The sequence below is a fragment of the Peromyscus eremicus genome, chromosome 3 (genome assembly GCF_949786415.1).
Source record: "Peromyscus eremicus chromosome 3, PerEre_H2_v1, whole genome shotgun sequence".
Classification (NCBI taxonomy): Eukaryota; Metazoa; Chordata; class Mammalia; order Rodentia; family Cricetidae; genus Peromyscus; species Peromyscus eremicus.
The window spans coordinates 25401362-25420940 of NC_081418.1; the positions used below are offsets into that span (position 1 = coordinate 25401362).

Below are 19579 nucleotides of genomic sequence, written 5' to 3' on the forward strand. Positions count from 1 at the left end.
CAACTCCTAAACCTTGTTTGTTCCACAATGTTGACCATCCTTCTTTATATGTAAACATATTTCTGCTGTGTAATGTACCATCTGCAATCCTTAACATTTAGTAGCACGGTGCACTTAGAAAATGATTATCCTAAGGATTACTATCAGGGTGCACTGTACTGTACTGTACAAATGAGGAAACATGTCAGGGACCTCGGAAATGCAGGTGTATCTCAGAATCCTTTGTCAAACAGTCTCATCCATTTCACTGGCTATTAAATAGATTTAGTTGGTTTATTCTTGCTTAGGAAAGTATTCAATTTATGAAGCTTTAGAGGTCAACAAAATTAAATTATGCACTGAGAAGAAGTATAATTGTGTATTCTGAATATCAGAGCTTTGAAATTATTTGATAAAATGAGATAATAATGAAAATATTGTGACTTATTCCATCAATTATTCTATTTATTCTTTCCAGTGCTTTGTAAGTTAAGGTTTACTAATTCCAAGCATCCATTTCCAACATTGGGCATGAAAAGCTAATGTCTTTTTCCATTTTAAACAGAAAGTAGTAATAGATTTAATGTACTTTGAAAATCTCAGTTACAATTTATGTTTCAAAAAATTAGCATTTCATTGCAAAGGCATATTTATTTTTAGCTCAGAAGAGTTGAATGGTGTTTTTAAAAGATAGAATGGTTCTTAGACTTGAATTAAGCATAAAAGCCTTTTCAAAAAATAGAAACACTTAAGCGCAAAGTCGTATTTTATACATGCATTTAAAATAAATAATTAAATACACTAGCACATTTATATAACATAAAGGTTACATAGGTTCAGAAGAATAATCCTTTCATTAGTATCTGTTCAGTGAACAGTTATAGAAAATTTTACATGCTTAAATGTGAGTTAAGGATTCAAAATAATTAGGAAATGAAGCATGGTAAATGCTTGTCCTTTGTGCCATTATAACAAGTACTCTGGCTTGGTTTATACAGGGGCTCGTTACACAGTTTCTTCTTCTGCTGGTAGGTACTGGGCATGATAAGCGTCAGGACTTATCAGACAGAGAACCTAAGAGCACTTCACTAAGACTGTCTTTCTCTAAAGTACTTCTGAAGTAAATAGAAATGGGAAAACATAATCTAAAGAGGTTAAGCCATCCAGGAGCAATGGTCTTAGCAGTGATTAAGGCAAAAGATCAGCAATTGTTGTTTACTTGGCATTCCCAAACGCCTCTAAAGGTGTTGAAATGGTTACGTTTTTGGAATTTTTCTGTTAATTAAATGTTTACTTATAGAGAATGTGTTTTGTTACTAATTAAAAAACTCATGTTACTTCAACATGGCTATTATTAGTATTTGGCTCATTTATATTCTGATAATTCTGTTGCTGATTTGATCATTTTTTAAGTATTACCTTGTACTCAGCAGTCAAACAATAATTTTGGACATAGTTTCTATCACTTAATTCTTTATTGCAATTGTCCAGGGAACCTCATGCAATGTGAAGTATTTCCCCAGTGCTAAATGGCTCTCTCTGATCTGAGTCTTAGTCATCTGTATCTTTTTGTTCTGAACACACTGGCTTTCTTATAGATTAGCATCATAACCAAAAGAAACATGTAGAGGAAAGGGTTTATTTGGCTTACAGGTTATATCCATCCTTTAAGGAAGCCAAGGAAGGACCTTGAGGCAAGACCCTGTAGGCAAGAACTGAAGCAGAGATCATGGAAGAATGACAGTGACTTGATCTTGGTGGCTTCTTGCTCAGCCTGCCTTCTAATCCAACCTAGGATCACCAGTCCAGGGATAGCACTGCCCACAGTGGGTTGGGCCCTTTCACATCAACCGTTAATCAAGAAAATGGCCCACATTCATGACCACAGGCCAAGCTGTTGGAAGCAATTACTCAACAGAGGTTCCCTGTGACAAGGTAATTCAGTTTGTCAGAAGTTGACAAAAACTAACCAACACAGTCGACATGCTGAGACTTGCCCATTGGTGCAGCAGTGCCACAGCTGTTATTGGGGCAGCCAATCACTTTCTGATAAGACTTAAGGCTTGTTCTGCAGGACGAACTACATGCTTGGTAATTGAGAAAACTGGCCAGAGTGTTACAGAGCTCCCAGGCCCCAGAAGTGTAACTTATTTTGCTAGATGTATATAATATTAACTTGGCCTCAAAATTTGTACACAGATTAGTGTAGTTCTCAAACATCATTTGATAATGACTCATAACTGGTCAAAATGCAGAGAATAAATTCTTTGGTGTACTTAGCCACAAATGAGATATCTATCACACACACACACACACACACACACACACACACACACACTACACTACACTATACTCTATAGTTCAGGGATTATTATGGAAGAGGGGGTAGAAAGATTATAAGACAGTGGTCAGGGAGTGTTAGAGGAAAACAGTGTTTACTGGAGATGACAGAGTAATAGAAAGGTAGGGATGGATCTGGGGGGTTAGCATGATCAAAACACATTCTATGAAATTCTCAAAGAATCAATAAAAAGTTAATATAAAATATTTAGATATTTTAAAAGTCCTTATTTTTCAATTTATATATACAGTGTGATTTTAGTCTCTGGTAAAGACATTCATAATCAGAGTAAAAGGATGGAAGTTAGTTTCCCAAGTACATGGAACCCAAATACATGCAAGTGTAAGTATCTTAATAACTCACAATAGTGGTTACCTGCACTGAGACCACACAGGACTAACAGAAGACAGAAATGCTTCCATTTCATCATTATCAGAAAATGACCAAAAATTATTAATGGAATAGAGAGTTTACTTTGGCTCATGAGTCTTGTATTGGGTGGTTAATATTCATAGTGGCAGGGCAGGCATTACACCAAGTGACTGAAGCAGGAAGCTGAGAAGTCATATTTACTATATGTTGAAAGCAGAGAGAGAAAACTGGGTGAAGTTATAAACTCTTATGAACTCAAAATCTGCCAGAGACATACTTCCTCCTGTATGTCTTCACAATCTAAAAGCCCCAAATCTTCCACAAACAGTGCCACCCAACCATGGACCAAGTGCAGCAACTCATTTGTTTAATTTTGGGTACTTTGAATTCATACAATTAAAGTTAATCACAGTCTTAGCATAAATTTATTGTAAAATTTACCTTTCTTTTCATTATGCACTTAGAAGTAGGGTCCCTAAGTCATCAGTCATGAGTATTTTCATTTTGTTAGACAATGGCAAACTTACTTTATTCCAGTGGTTTTGGAGAGCTTCTTTGCTCCACACCCTAACCAACTCTTGTGTTGCTAATGATTCAATTTTATCCATCCTAGTAAGTATATAGTAGAATTTTGAGTTTAATTCGTATATTGCAGTTATTAATAAAATATATTTTAATGAACTTATTTAAAAATATTTCTCTTGGTATCCTATTTTGTCTATTATTTTTTAAGAATCATCTATCTTGTTGTTGTTGTTTAGTTTTGCTCTGAGACGGGTTTCTCACTGGCTGGGAATTTTCCAAATGGGTTGAGTTGTCTAGCAAGCAAACCTCGGGGATCCTCTTGTTTCCATCTCCTCAACAGCACAGTTCCCAGGCTCTTTACCGCCTTCTTAACTCTTCAGCGCCTCCATACATTTTTATAAACACTTTCCAGGATTTTCAATTGTTCTGAGCAGTACAATTGGTCCTGATTGTTACTCTTTCTTCTGTTACTAGAAGTCTTATTGTGTATGAAATTCCTAAGATACTTCACCTCTGAACTCTGAGTTTATTTTTCTATGAAACAGAAATTAAATTATTACCATTAGAATTTCCCAAGCAATAAGGGGTAGAACAAAAGCCCTTCAAATTTATGAACAAACTGAAACTTTCAGATGAATTGGACATCTAATTATATTCAAATCTCAGGAATCAAAGGGCTTCACATTCATTTGCCATTTCATGCTCTTTTGTGCATTTGGGTCTCATTTTAGGGCCTCCTCTTGCTTTTTAACTTATTACATTTTTTTTTTGCCTCCGGAAAAGCCAAACCAGTATTGACTATAATGTCAAATATTCCTGCCCACTATACTGGGATGGGATTTCTAACTCTAAACTTGAGTAACATTTACTGTGTGCTCTCTGAGAGGCTGTAGGCATGGGAATCAATTATGTTTGTTAATTTCATGAATCTAATTCTTTGTATAATGGAATTAAATAGTCTGAAGATCTGTTTTAGGGTTAAATATAATTGATGTAATAGCTGGACATAGCACAGAAAACCTGCAAATAACAGTAACTCGTTTTTGATAATGTGACTCATTTAAGACTAATTATGTACATTTTATTTTCAGGTAACTTTATTCCATATAGCTTGTTGGTTTTTACTCACTGTTATTTTTGTCCTTTAATTTTTGTTAACTAAATCATATTCATATATGAATATATAATACTTTAGAAGTAGACTGAATATTATCCAGAAAAATGGACAATTTTATTTTAAATCTTTAAATCTGATATGATCTTCCCAGAACCCAAATCAGCCCAGTTTTCATTCACAAATGTAGTCCCTGTGAGGTCTGTAAAATCAGTGACTATAAGCATATTGATGAAGCTCCCCAACAGAAGACTTCTGTACATAATACAATCAAATGTCATTTTGGCATAAGAGAAAAAGTAAGTCTGATGACATGCAAAGGTCTCAGTAGGTGGAGGATCAATTTTAGTCATGGAAACAGCAGGAATCAATATGCAGACCACCAGTCGACAAATACACTGAAAGATTTTATAGGGAATAAGAATGCTGACTGTGCTATCTGGAAAATGGTGACTGACAGATATTGCTCTTCAAATGTCATCATTTAATATCCCTGTAATTCTATTAGAGAATTTTCAAAATATAACCAATTGACCTGGGACAAGGAACACAAAAAGTTACTATACATTCAGACATTTGTAACTTCAACTTATCTATGCACACACATACAAATAACATACAAAGACTGTTGGAAAAGAGTCTTCAGTCTGAGTTGTTCTTTCTGTCTTACTACAAGTGATCCTACAAGTCACCGCAATTCTCTTAGACCCTCTAAGACTTCAACACAGCCATTACACTCATGCAGCCTCATTCTGAAAGGATTGTATGCAGACACTAAAGTTTTAAAAGATCGTAATTGGCCAGCATGATTTCTAAGACAGAAACTTCTAGAAACACTGAGTCCAAAAGTTTAGAATATGTGCTTAAAGGACTTTTGTTTTGTTTTGTTTAATAGCATAATGCTCCCATTATGATTTTTCCTTCAAATGGCAGATTTGAGTTGATTTGTTTCAAAATATTTAAGGCTGATAGATATATGAGGGAATTTAATGCATTCATTAATTTATAGGTTATTTGGTTTCCCAAAAATGAAGTTTAATGAAACTTAACATATACGTTACATCTTCACAGACCTGGAAAGAATAATACTCAACTTCATATGGAAAAACAAAAAACCCAGGATAGCCAAAAGAATCCTGTACAATAAAACAACCTCTGGAGGCATCACGATCCCTGACTTCAAGCTCTACTATAGAGCTACAGTAATAAAAACAGCTTGGTACTGGCATAAAAACCGATGTGGACCAATGGAATCGAATTGAAGACCTTGACATTAATCCGCACACCTATGAACATATAATTTTTGACAAAGAAGCCAAAAGTGTACAATGGAAAAAAGAAAGCATCTTCAACAAATGGTGCTGGCATAACTGGATATCAACGTGTAAAAGGCTGCAAATAGATCCATATCTATCACCGTGCACAAAACTTAAGTCCAAGTGGATCAAAGACCTCAACATAAATCCAGCTACTCTGAACCTGCTAGAAGAGAAAGTAGGAAGTAGTCTTGAATGCATTGGCATAGGAGATCACTTCCTAAATATAACACCAGTATCTCAGACACTGAGAGAAACAATCAATCAATGGGACCTCTTGAAACTGAGAAGCTTTTGTAGAGCAAAGGATACAGTCAACAAGGCAAAGCGACAGCCTACAGAATGGCATTAATTAAAAAGAGACAAGTGATAAATCTACTTTTTTAAAAGTAGAGATAAAGGAATTAGAAATTTAAAAGTAGAGATAAAACAAATATTTGTTTATATGAAATCCTGGGCATTTGTTCCAAGCACTTCAAAAACCTTAATTCTCAGATTTTTAGTAGTCAACACAAAGGAAGATTAATTGCAGAATTCATGATAATTACTTTCCAAAAAGGTAAAACTGTTCTTGAGTATAGAACGCTAACAAATTTATTTCCACAAATTCTATTATGGGTATATTCTATAATGTAATACATAAGTGTTATCATAATTTTCAATGGACTTTCTGTGGTAGTGGCTTCAGTGGCTTCAGTGTAGGCACAATTAAGAAACATACCATTTATTTTAAAGATGGTTGCTTATGGCAATTTAGAATATGTTTTCCTATGGAAAATATTATGTCTGACCTTCATATTCTAAAATGCAAATCCTTTCGGATATAAGGTTGCACAGTATTTCTAATATTAAATTTTTAGTATTTCTAAAAACTTAAGGATCCAAATACAGACAAATGTGGCTAAAGTTAGGAAAGTAGAATTTGCCTGACAGAATCTTGATAACAGGGCCTCCCATGATACAGAGAAAACTCAATGGAAGGAAAGAGCCATTCACTAGAATGAGCTCATTCACAATACCTAAATGCTCTTTTAACTCTCTGACAGAATTCTTAGAAGCCCATAAATCATAGTCTGCTTCCTATTCTTTCCTTAGAAAAGTGCATGTTTCCCCACAGGCTACTGGGCACGCACCCAGCTGAAGCAGGTCACTTTTGTCTAATAAGTAACTAGCAGAGATCAATATATCTTAAAATATTCATGAGTAAATATCCATTGCATTGATTTATTCAACGTTTTATATAATCTTTGCTTATAGATAAGATTTATAAAAAACATACAGTTTTTAAATATTTTGTTCATGTATCTGTAAGCCTTTTTTTAATTCATTGTTTCTTAATTTTGCTTTCTCATCTATTAAGTAGTCTGACATAAATCTATTGCTGATAGTTCAAAATGAACTTATTTTTTTTATTAACTTTTGTTACAACACAAATTATAAATAAAATATAAAATAATGATGGGTTCATGACTTAAGCTTTGAAAATAAGAATGAGATCATATCAGTGTGCTCCAAATAAGAGAGTAAGAATGTTTTCAAAATCCTATCATCTCACTGCTTTCATTTTTCTTTCTGAAGCTACTTATTGTTTCCTTTGTTTGTTTGCTTTTTAATTTGCTTCCAACATAGTATAAATCACTTAAAATAAAGGTTTTATTTTTCTTAAGAGCTGAATAACATTCTATTGTATATATAAACTAGATTTTCATTATCCATTCACCAGTTGATGGACATGTAGGCTGTTTCCATTTCCAGTAACTATGAATGAGCTGTAATGAACATGGAAGAGCAGGTATCTCTACAGTAGGGTATAAAGTCCTTTGGCCATATTCTCAAGAATGGTATAGCTGAACCATGTGTGAGATCTATTTTTAGAGTCCTGAAGGACCTTGACATTGATATCCCCAATGGCTGTACCAGTTTGCCTCCCTACCAGAAATGGATGAGTGGTCCCTTTTCCCAAATTCACACCAGCATTTGTCATCATTTGTTTATCTATTTATTTAATCTTAGTTATTTTGAGTTGGGTAAGATGAAATCTAAGGTAGTTCTAGTTTGCATTTTTCTAATTGTTAACAATGTTGCATATTTTTAAGTGTTTTTCAGTCATTCATACTTCATCTTTCAAAACTTCTCTGTTTAGTTCCATGCAGTGTTTTTAAAATTGGGTTGTTTGATTTCTTGATCCTTAAAATTTTGAATTTTTGTGTATTCTAGACATTAACCCTCTGTTTATTATATTGTATAGCTGGTGTGGTGGTTTGAGTAAGAATGACCTTCATAGGTTCATATATTTGAATGCTTAGGAAGTGGCCTTAGGAGGTGTGGCCTTGTTGGAGTGGCTGTGCCCCACTGGAGTAGGTGTGGGCTTGTTGGAAGAATTTTGTCACTAGAGGTGGACTTTGTGCTTTCAAATGCTCAAGCCAGGCCCAGTGCGTCTCTCTTTCTGCTGCCTGCTCATCTGGATGTAGAACTCTCAGCTACCTCTCCAGCACCATGTCTGCCTGCATGTTGCCATACTTCCTGCCATAATGATAATGGACTAAACCTCTGAACTGTAAGCTAGCCCCAATTAAATGATTTCCTTTATAAGAGTTGCTATGATCATGATGTCTCTTCATAGCCATAGAACATTGACTAAGACAACTGGTAAAAGTTTTTCCCATGGTATAAATGCCACTTCAAACACTTTAGTTTCATGAGGTCCCATTTATTATATACTGATCTCAATGTCCGTGTTATTTGCATTCTGTTCAGAAAGCATTGTGAAAAAGGAAAATACACAATTTAAAGGTAAATGGATGGAGCTGAAAACAACCATCCTGAGTGAAGTAACCAAGATCAAGAAAGATAAATACTACATATTTTCCCATTTTTGAATGTTAGCTTAGCTTTGAATTACAGATATCTTTCATTTGGAATACCCACAGAGGTCTGGAAATTGCTAAAGGGCCATTTGGAGAGGCTTTCTAGGGAGGGGAGATAAAATACAGTCTTGTAAAGGGTTAATGGGGAATAATGGAACAGGAAAGGATAAATTGGGGTAGAGTTGGAGGCAGAGTAAAGGAGGGAATATGGAGAGGGATATACAATACAAAAAACGTTTTGGAAAAAGTCATATGGAAACTAACTACTTTAGACACTCCCTAAAATATGTACATTCACATACATAAAAATAGTTGAAATGAAGTCACATTATAATGGGTAACAATAACCATACCAGACACCAGAGGCTAAAACAAAACAAAACAAAACAGTGTCAGGAATGGGTTACTTCTTGTGGTGTTGCTGGCCAGTGATGTCTTATAGATTCTCAAACATTACAAGATATTTATCACTTATACTTTTGGTTACCTCCAGAATGTTATAGTAAGACCCTATTGATGAAGACACCACACACTCGAGTCATAGAATATGGAGAGATCAAGCTGGTTCATATCTGGATATTTCATATCTATTGACTACATTTCACAGTGCTAAAAGGTTCTCTGAATGCTAATGAGGGAGGAGAGTCATCAACAACCTTACTCACCTATGAACCCTGAAAGCTACAATGATGACCATTCTGGCAAAATGTGCCCATTGTGTAACAGCGGTACAAATGTTCTGAGAATAGCCAATTGCTTTCTGATTGCATTTAAAGTCTGCTTCAAGACACAGCTTACACCTGGCCCCATTATCAGGCCAGGACATATGGCCAGAAAGGGTATAAGCCCTGGGGGAGAACCTAGTGCTATTAGTCTGCTTAATAAATGTAGTACTAAGACAACTCCTAACCACTCATCATTATACTCGTAGACTAATGTATCATGCAACCTTTATAGAGGCAGTGTCTGTTTGCAGTAAATGATGACTAATATGGAGCTCCACAGTTGAATAAAATGTACAGAATTAGAGACTGCAAGTGATCAGGTCCTAATTGTTGTGGGAGATTTGATCACACTGTGTGAAAATGTGCCACTGTTTTAATAAAGAGCTGAATAACCAATAGCTAGGCATAAAAGAAATAAAAGAATAGGTGGGACTTCTGGGCAGAGATAGGAACTCTGGGAAGAGGAAAAGTCGTATTAGTCAGTGAGATATGGAAGGGAGTTGGATGTACAAAATGGAGGAGAGGCCAGGTGGTGGTGGCACACGCCTTTAGTGATAGCACTCGGGAGGCAGAGCCAGTTGGATCTCTGTGAGTTCGAGGCCAGCCTGGTCTACAGAGTGAGATCCAGGACAGGTACCAAAACTAAACAGAGAAACCTTGTCTCAAAAAACAAAAAACAAACAAACAAACAAAGAAACAGAAAAATCAAAATGGAGGACAGGTAAAGAGCCATGTGGCAGAATGTAGATTAGTAGAAACAGGTTAATATAAGAGCTAGTGGGATAAACCTAAACTAAGATCAAGCTTTCATAATTAATAATAAGTCTCGATGTCATTATTTTGGGGCTGGTAGTCCAAAGAAAGTCTGACAACAAAGTCCAACTACATTTGGCATCCAACATGCAGCACTTGCATGAACCCACTGCTAGCAGTGCAGAGTCATGGCTCCTTTAAGAGGCCCTGCTATGCAGCAGAGTACTTGGATGGTGCTCTACTAGATAGAATGGGAAATTAGTTAGAAACATCTGCTGCGGCACAAAACCAGCAACTTCCCAGAGCTGAGGCTGGTTAATGCAGTTCCTGGCCATGGCTTGCAGACATGAGGCTTGGCTCTCACTCACCCGAGGGGGAACAGAGCCAGACACCAGCTCTAAGCAGAGCCTTGCGGCAGCTGGCCTGGCTGTTTAAGGTTTGGCTCAGGTGGTCAGAGAAATGCTGCAGATGTGAAAAAAAAAAAGCCAGGTCCAGGCTGAGAAAACCTCTGAACAGGTATAGTATGCTTGAAAATGTGTTTGGGTGCTGAAGAAAGAAAAGAAAATGGATATAGATAACCATGGAAATATATAAATAGTTTAAATATATAAATGTATGAATATTGAATTTTTAAGTGCTAATGAACAAAAAATGGCACCTGCTGAGAGATACTGGATTGCGAAAAAATCTACTGAATTAAATCAGCCTATATATTTTAAGGATGTCTTAACTTCAGCATGGAAATCAGGAAATGTGTTACATCGGGGGAGAGGTTATGCTTTTGTTTTCACAGGAAACAAAAAAGGTATGGATTTCTTCAAAGTTAAGAAAGATCAGATTTTATCAGGGGACACCTTCTGAAAATCTTGGCTACAGACATGAAGAAAGAAACCAAACATGAAGAAAGACACCAAAAACAGCACAGGACAGGTGATGCATATGCTAATCCCTCTACATGGGAACAGCTCTGAGACAGGATGAGACATGATAAATCTTGTTGGTTACAGAGTCCTCATGACTTAGTATTACGTGCAATCCTTTCATATGACATGGATGGCGATTTATATTACAGTTTGGTTATGCAGTCCAAACTGACTTATAAAGTCGACAGATGTCTTTTACCTGCTCAAACTTAGAACAGAGAATCATCTTTAGCTGATTTATGTATACTGCACATTCCATACTTGAACATGGAGGTAGGAACTGATACAGAGGCTATGGAGGAGTGCTGCTTATTGAATTGCTCTTCAGGGCTTGCTTAGCCTGCTTTCTTATAGCACCCAGGACCACAAGGTCACAGGTGGCCCCACCCACAGTGAGCATGGCTTTCCCACATAAATTACCAATAAAGAAAACACTCTACAATCTTGCCTAGAGGCTACAGGATAATCTTGGGGACAGCGTATTCTCTCAAATAAGATTCTTTCTCAAATGACTATAGTTCATGCCAAGTTGACAATATAAAACTAGACAGCAAAGGTAGAAATCAATGAAATATTTTCTAAATTTCTTTGTGGTTTGAACAATAAAGAAATAAGAATGTAACTGATTGGCAAATTCAGCTCAACTATCTCAATGACAGAAGTACAGAGACCAGTTAGAGAAAATGGTGTTTCACTCATATTAATAAAAATTTTAACACAAAACAGATTTTCTTCATTCTGTATTAATTTTGTATTTTCATGGATGGAAAATCACAAAGTTCAATACATTCTGAAAATTATTCAATTGTACATTTTTAACTAAAAAACTAGCTTTTTGTTTCTTAATCACTAAAAATAAAGTTTAAGGCAAAATATGAATAGTTTAAATTTGTCTTTTAGAAAAATAATTACTAAATGAAAACATATATCATATAGTACAAGTGACTGCAAAAAATAAAATCTCAACCATATTTTGGCAGCTTAATAAAATTTTCATAATACTATTAAGAAAAAACAGAAAACTGTGGAAAGAGATTATGTGATGAAGACAGTATTTTTCTCTAAATTAATTTAGATTTCTGAATCTCTGCTAAAAGAAATACAAAAAGGTGAATTTTGAATTTGAGACAACAAACTAGTTACTGATTTTTTTAATGTCATGAATAGAGGAAGAAGAATGTCTTTATTAATATTAAAACAAATGATCAAACTATGGTCTGGTTCTAGTTAAGAATAGATAAAAAGATGGAATTAATATAATAGACAGACAAGAAGGCCAGAATATTCTGGGACACTTTAAGTGCACAGTAATTATCATAACTAAAATGTTTTTTTAAACCATTCAATAACTTAAAAGTATTTATTGGATGCTTATAACAGTCACAGAAATAAAACCGAAGAGAATACAAAACACTCCTCTTTTCAGAAACTGCTTTGATGGAGTTCATAAGATGGATAGAAGATAACTGGTATAGACAGTAAGACACAATTACTAAGAACAGATATTTTCATTGATAAAGAAAAGGTGAGACTAGTAGAACTTTTTTAAAATGTATGATAGTGTCAAGACAAAGACTACCAGAAAGTTAGCAGTAGAATGCAGAACTCCAGAGAGGCAGCAGTGAACCAGGACAGAAACTGAAGGAGCAAGGGAGCCTGCTGAGTAGACCTAGAATTTCAGTGAAGAGCTCTGATCCTATTCTTTGGCTGCAGGGCTTTCTTACATGGAGGAAAATCATGACAGGTCGCTGGGTGAGCAAGGCTGGTGGACAGAATATGGTGGCACAGAAAACAATTCCGGGTGCTGTTTCTTCAGTGACTGGACCACAAGAGTGACAGTTTATTGATAGGGTTTTGCACTACATTAGTGGCCATGAGAGTAATGCCTAAGAAACAGATGTAGGAGAGATTTTTATAAAGGTGCCACCAAGGCCTTGACAGCAGGTAGTATCTGGAACCAAGGAAAGAGGAGTCAAAGTAGCATTGGAGATTTTAAGCCTGAGAGGACTATGAGAAAGCTAGTGCCATTAGCAGAAACTAACACAAAGACAAGACATTTGACACAGCTTTCAGTTCTGAGTTTGGTTTTGAGAAGCCCAGTGCAATTGCAAACCATTGACACATTCCTGCATAAACATGCAGCATGACAGAAATGCTTTATCCCTCTGTACATTCAAGATTATGAAATATCAGGCTGGAGAGATGGCTCAGCAGTTAAGGGCACTGGCTGCTCTCCCAGAGGTCCTCAGTTCAATTCCCAGTGACCACATGGTGGCTCACAACCATCTGTAATGAGATCTGGCGCTCTCTTCTGGCCTGCAGGCATACATGCAGGCAGAACACTGTATACATAATAAATAAATAAATACATCTTTAAAAAAAAGATTATGAAATATCTTCCCTCAGGACTTCCTCATGTGGCAAGGTATTAAGACACTGCTGAGATATGAAAACTGAAATAACATTTTGTGTGTTAAAAATAAAGAAAAAATGACTCAGTTGGGGTTATTGTTAGTAATACTATATTTTGTCATGATTTGTAATCAGAAGAAAAAAATTTTACTATAGAATTAATTTTTTCTGGTTTATTCAAGACAGGTATCTTAGTTAAAGTTTCAGTTGATGTGAAGAGACACCATGACCACAGCAACTCTTATAGAGGAAAAAATTTTAATTTGAGTGGCTTAAAGTTTCAGAATTTAAGTCCATTGTCATGGTGGGAAACATGGTGGCATGCAGGCAGGCATGATGCTTACAAAGGAGCTGAGAGTTCTACATCTTGATCAGCAGGCAACAGGAAGTGAACTATGACATTGGGTATAGCTTGAGCATAGGAGACCTCAAAGCTCACCCCCACAATGACATACTTCCTACAACAAACCCAGACCTGCTAATAATGTACCTCCTTTTGAGCTCATGGGGCCAATTACATTGAAACTACCACATTCCACTCCCTGACCATCATAAACTTGTAGCAATATCAAAATGTAAAATTCATTTAGTCTAACTTCTAAAGTCCCCATAGTCTATCACAGTCTCAAAAATGTTTTAAAGTTCAATGTTCAATGTCTCTTCTGAGATTCATTCAATTTAATTGCAATCCCCTATAAAATTAAAATCTTAAAATAGATCACTTAATTCCAACATATAATGGTACAGGATGTACATTACTGTTCCAAAATGTAGGGAAGGGAGCATAGTGAGGAAATAATGGACTAAAGCAAGACCAAAAACCCAGCTGGGCAAACTTCTAACTCTGTATCTCTATGTCTCACATCAAAGTGCTCTTCAGATCTCCAACTTATTTCAGCTTTGTTGACTGCAACATATATGTTTCTCTTGGGCTGGTTCCACTCCCTGATAGCAGCTTTCCTTAGCAGATATCCCATGGCTCTGACATTTCCAACATTGTGGGGTCTCCAAGACAGTCCGGGCTTCATCTTCACAGCTTCATACAAGGGCCTGTCTAGGTCTCCATTCGGGGACACTTCCGACACATGCCTGGCCCCAGCAGCTTTCCTTAGTTGAGGAGGGAGATTCCATAGCCCCTTTCTTCTATTGTTGACTCTAAAGCCAGAGCCACATGGCAGAAGCTTACAAGTTCTGCTGCTTGTTGGGGCTGAAACATGGCCCCTTCACTCAAGTACATCTTCATCAGCTTTCTGTTTTTGATGGTTACCTTCACTGCCTAAGCTTGTCTGTCCTGAAACTCATTCTGTAGACCAGACTGGCCTCAAGCTCAGAAGTCTGCCTGCCTCTGGTTTTCAAGTGCTGGGATTAAAGGCATGTATCACCACTAGATACATGGCTAGAACTAAAATATTTTTACCTACACAAAGTTTTTTCTATTGTTCCTTCCTCTTTTTCATATTTCTTTTTGATTTTCTTTTGGGAATACTTTACTGGTCTCTTAATATGTTCTGCATATTGTTTTTCCTGAGAGTCTACATTTTGGGTCTGATATTCTTTTAGTAAACATTGTAGAATAGTGGTTTGTTCTTACATACATTGAGTTTCATCCTCAGTACCAAAACCAACCAAACTAACAAAGCAAACAATACCTCCACATTTGGGCTTTATTGTTTAGTTTAGATTATTAGGAATGTTATAGATTGTCATATATGAGATTTCTCATTTTTAAAAGATTTATTTATGTATATGAATCCTCTATTGACTTTATGGGCACCAGATACCACTATAGATGATTATGAGCCATGATGTAATTGCTGGGAATTGAACTCAGGACCTCTGGAAGAACATCCAGTGCTCTTAACCACTGAGCCATCTCTCCAGCCTAAGATTTCTCATTTTAAAGAGCATAATAATTTATACTTTCTTCTTCCCTATGCATGTTCTCCTCATACTGTATAGATAGGTAAACACAGACATTGACTTTCAATTTTTAAATATTTGCTGGGGTTCAGCAAATTATTCTCAAATTTTCTGGGGTACAGGTTGGGTGTCAGTGCTCAGAATATGGTCCTCAATGGCAAACTGTCATTTTATTGAAATCTAGGGGTCATCTTGTATGTACTATACTATAAATAATCCATAGTTTTGCCGAACCAATCACCAGAATGGAATCTAGACTCTAAATATTGACCATGTTTTCTTCTTCTGGTACAGCTGGGCTCTGTTTTTTCTTAACTGTTCATGCTGGAGTGTGGTTAAGATGTACTGTTCTTAGAAAAAGCCTGGACTGTACACACAAAGAATAACACTTTTATGTATTTCAGGGAAACAAGTAGAAACTAATCCTATCAGAGGAATAATCATCTGATCTGTATGGGTTAATAAATAAATATTAAAATATGCAAGATAAACAGATATTCAAAGTATGCAAAGGGACGATTTGGGTTTGAAAATATTTGTAGTCTTACAGATGTCTAACCAGCCCACAAACAGCTCTCCAAGGGCTGAGCTCTCCAGGATACTTGGAATAGATCTTAGAACTCCTCTTGCATGTGTAGGAAGTCAAAGCAATAATGGGAATCACTCTACTTCAAAAGAATTATTGCCATTTTCTTCTGTGATAAAGGGCAAAAATGGAAAGAAATCAACACATTCTCAAGACTATGGTTAATACATACCTCGAATCAATAGGAAATACAATTTGGTAAAGAAGGAGTTCTAAACAAGAATGTTCTTTGTTCTTTTTCTTGACTTTGACAGAGTGATTACAGGATTATTTTAAAAAGAAACAGCAGGGAGACTGCGCTGCCTTTCTTCATTTTAGCAAGAGATAAACACTTCTGTTTCCTGAGAACTGACAGGCACATTCTTTATACAGATTATCATGTTTTCACATTTAATATTAACCTTTCTATTGACCAAGGCTACATTTTAATCCATCATCAGATCCACTTTAAAATGTTTCTTATCTAATTAGAGCATGAGGATATTACTCTGGAAAAGAAGGTAAAGCTTCCTTTATGACTCAGATATGACTTTGCTTTGTCATTTTCCCCTAATTGAAATCAATAGATCATATAGATCAGATTTTCAGTTCACTCGTATGGCCCTAGTTTTTTTTTTTATTTAAACCCATACTGTAGGAAATACTAAAAACACATATATCAAAATATTGGAAAACCTAAATATAACATTTTCAGCTCAAATTGAAAACATAAACATATAATTCTTTTAAAGTAAAATAGGTGAGCAGTCAGCAAATTGTCATTGTCAATAATGAGTAACTCTAGAAATTGTATAAGCAATGGACTAGTTGTATATGACAGAACTGATGTAATTATAGTATTGTTTTAATTTTTTAGGAACACAAAAGATAGTTTGAAATTATAGGTTTCTTGATATTGTATTTGTGCTTAGAATATGAAACTTGTCCAATAGATTCATGAGTTTAAACACTTAGTCCCTGCTGCTGGAACCATTTTGGGAGACAGCTGTGGTGGTATTGTGTTCGCCAAAATATTGTGTACCCTAATAAACTTATCTGGGGTCAGAGAACAGAAAAGCCACTAGATACTTAGGATAGGCAGTGGTAGCACATGCCTTTAATCTCAAAACCTACCATAGAAGACCTGGAGGTCTGTATAGATGGGCAGTGACGAGGAGGTCATGTAGTTGGGTTTACAACCAATGAGAAGGCAGAACACAAAGTCTATATAAAGACAGATACACAGGATGTAGGTCTCTTGCTGAAGAGGACAGCAGCAGCAGTGAAAGGTAAGGTTTTTAGCTCTTAGCTCTGACCTCTTGGGCTTTCATCTCTGCATTAGCTCTGTGTTTCTTATGGTTACATCTACAGAAGTGGATCACTAGAGATCTTTTTAGCCTGTCATCCCTGCTTGTCCAGTTTATGCTTCCTTGACTAAGGACACCATGTGGCCAGAAGTTTCTTGATCATGTAGCTTTGGCTTTCCCATCAAGATGGACTAGATCCATTCTTACACAGTGAGCCAAATAAACCCTTTCTTCTTAAGTTCATTTTGTGAGCTATTTTGTTACAGTGATGAGAAAAGTAAACAGCATATATAGTTGCATTACATACTCTCACATGGTGGCTACAGATGCTCACACACAGAGCTCAGAAATGAATTCCTCAACATGATGAAAAGTATTTTTACCTAATGTTATTTTACATCATTGAGATGCTACAAAATAAACTATAAATTGACAATTTAACTTCTGTCTTTATTTACTTTCCAAATGGTCATTTGATACATTTCTTCTTTAGATTATGACAGTTTGTAAAGAATATTTCTTAGGAAACACTGACTCTGAAACATATGGCTATTGATCTCTGCTTTGTCAATCAAATGTGTGATGTTGGAGCAAGAGAGCACCAACATGACCAATTAAAATCAATTTTACTACAATGAAAAACTTTTATTTCTAGAGTGTGAGTCTTTTGTTTTGTTTTGTTTTGTTTTCTAAAGGAAGATCAATACCATTTGTTTCAACTTCCATTTCAACCTTCTGTGGTTGGAGTTCTGTTGCTGAATAATGATCACACCACTCTCCAAACACTTCCAATTTGAACAGAATGCTCTGCACATTCTGTCCTTTTTCATGAACTCTTGTCATCCACAGAAACTCATCTCACACTTCTGCATGGGAATTATGATAGGTCTGAATTCTTGTAGGTTACTAAATGCTTTTCCACAGCTCTGATTTTAGCCTAAACTATTTTATCCTTCTTAAGAGTTTGTATTCCTTTGGTTAACACAAGTCATCTCTCTCTCTCTCTCTCTCTCTCTCTCTCTCTCTCTCTCTCTCTCTCTCTCTCTCTCTCTCTCTCTGTGCTTGCGTACATGTGTGTGGCACAGTTTACATCTCCAATATCCTCCTAACGATCCATGAGGCATGATGGAGTGGTGCTATTAAGACTTGTTTTTAAGTTAGGAATCATGTCTTGGTGGGAACTTTTCAGGTCACTGAACACATGCCTTGAACGGGATAGTTGGTCTTTGGTTCTTTCCTCTTCCTCTCCCTTTTGTTGCCTGGCCATGAAGTGAAAGTGATATTTTTACCTTGTTATCCAGCATCTTAATCAGAGGCAATGTGCCCTCTGTTCATAGAATAGAACTTCCAAGATTGTGAGTCAATCTAAGCTCTTCTGAAATAAGTTGATTGTTTCACATATCTTGTTATAGTAACACAAAGCTGACTAACAGATTTCACATGTGAACCTACATTCAGTGTTATAATCACTGGGTTCCAGAAAAACTGACTCTCAAATATATATATGGATAAAATTTTGCTGGAGAAATTCTTCAAAATTCAGGGATTTTTTCATGGCATCCTGTTTATTTTTTATCCTCATGAGAAGATAATATCTCTTTGCTCCAGTGTACTGACACTTGAGAGTAATGGAATTTGAAGGCATGTCCAGATATTAAAAGGGTGTGCAATTTTATGCCAAGCTTTATCTGACATGTGACAGGCAAAGCTGGAATTTGCAATGAGGGCAATAACAAAAATTTATGTAAAGAAAAATTGAGAGTCATTTCTTGAAAAGAGGTGGTGTCTAGGGGTAAAAGAAAGAAATTAGTTATGGGCCAGAGACCTATTGACAGCCTATTATGTGGAGATAGTACTGAGAAGAGGCATGCAAAGGTAATAAGGTGCTATGCAGCATCGACTGATAGTACTACTATGGAGCACTAGACCGACTGCCTTCCAAACGTTACAAAGTGTACAGTGGTGACATAAAAGAAGGGGTGCAGAGGACAAATAGCAGGAGGAAATGACAAAGAACATTTTGCAATTACAAAATTGCTTTGAACTTCACAAAGAAGCCATCAGGAAGCCAGCAAGTGACTGTACAACAGCCAAATTGTGTAATCTAACAAGGGAGGATTCATAGTAAGCATTCTAATGGAGGTATAAAGAACACTGGGTCATATAACAGCAGTATCTCCAGTAATGTCCCTGGTTCTTCCCAATTACAGTATTTGTTTCAGATCAGCATCCTGGATGGAACTATCAGGACTTTCACTCAATGCAAACTATCTTTTCTCACCTTAACTAATGATATGGCTTCCCCATTCCTTCTTTTCTGCTCATTAAAGTTCAATGTCAATAAAACAATTATTCAAGAAGATATCAATGGTCACTTGTTTGTTCAGACTCTGGAAATTCCTACTTTATGATGAATGCCCTGGAATGTTTCCTGCGTCTGGAATCTCTCTAAACCCATCC

The 19579-nt window shown here is 36.1% G+C and overlaps 1 protein-coding gene across 1 annotated transcript in view; it reads right to left on the minus strand.

Moving 5' to 3' along the window:
• The window catches only part of Thsd7a (thrombospondin type 1 domain containing 7A), a 219695-nt gene that overhangs the window by 108937 nt on the left and 91179 nt on the right, over window positions 1-19579 (minus strand). The window lies entirely within an intron of this gene.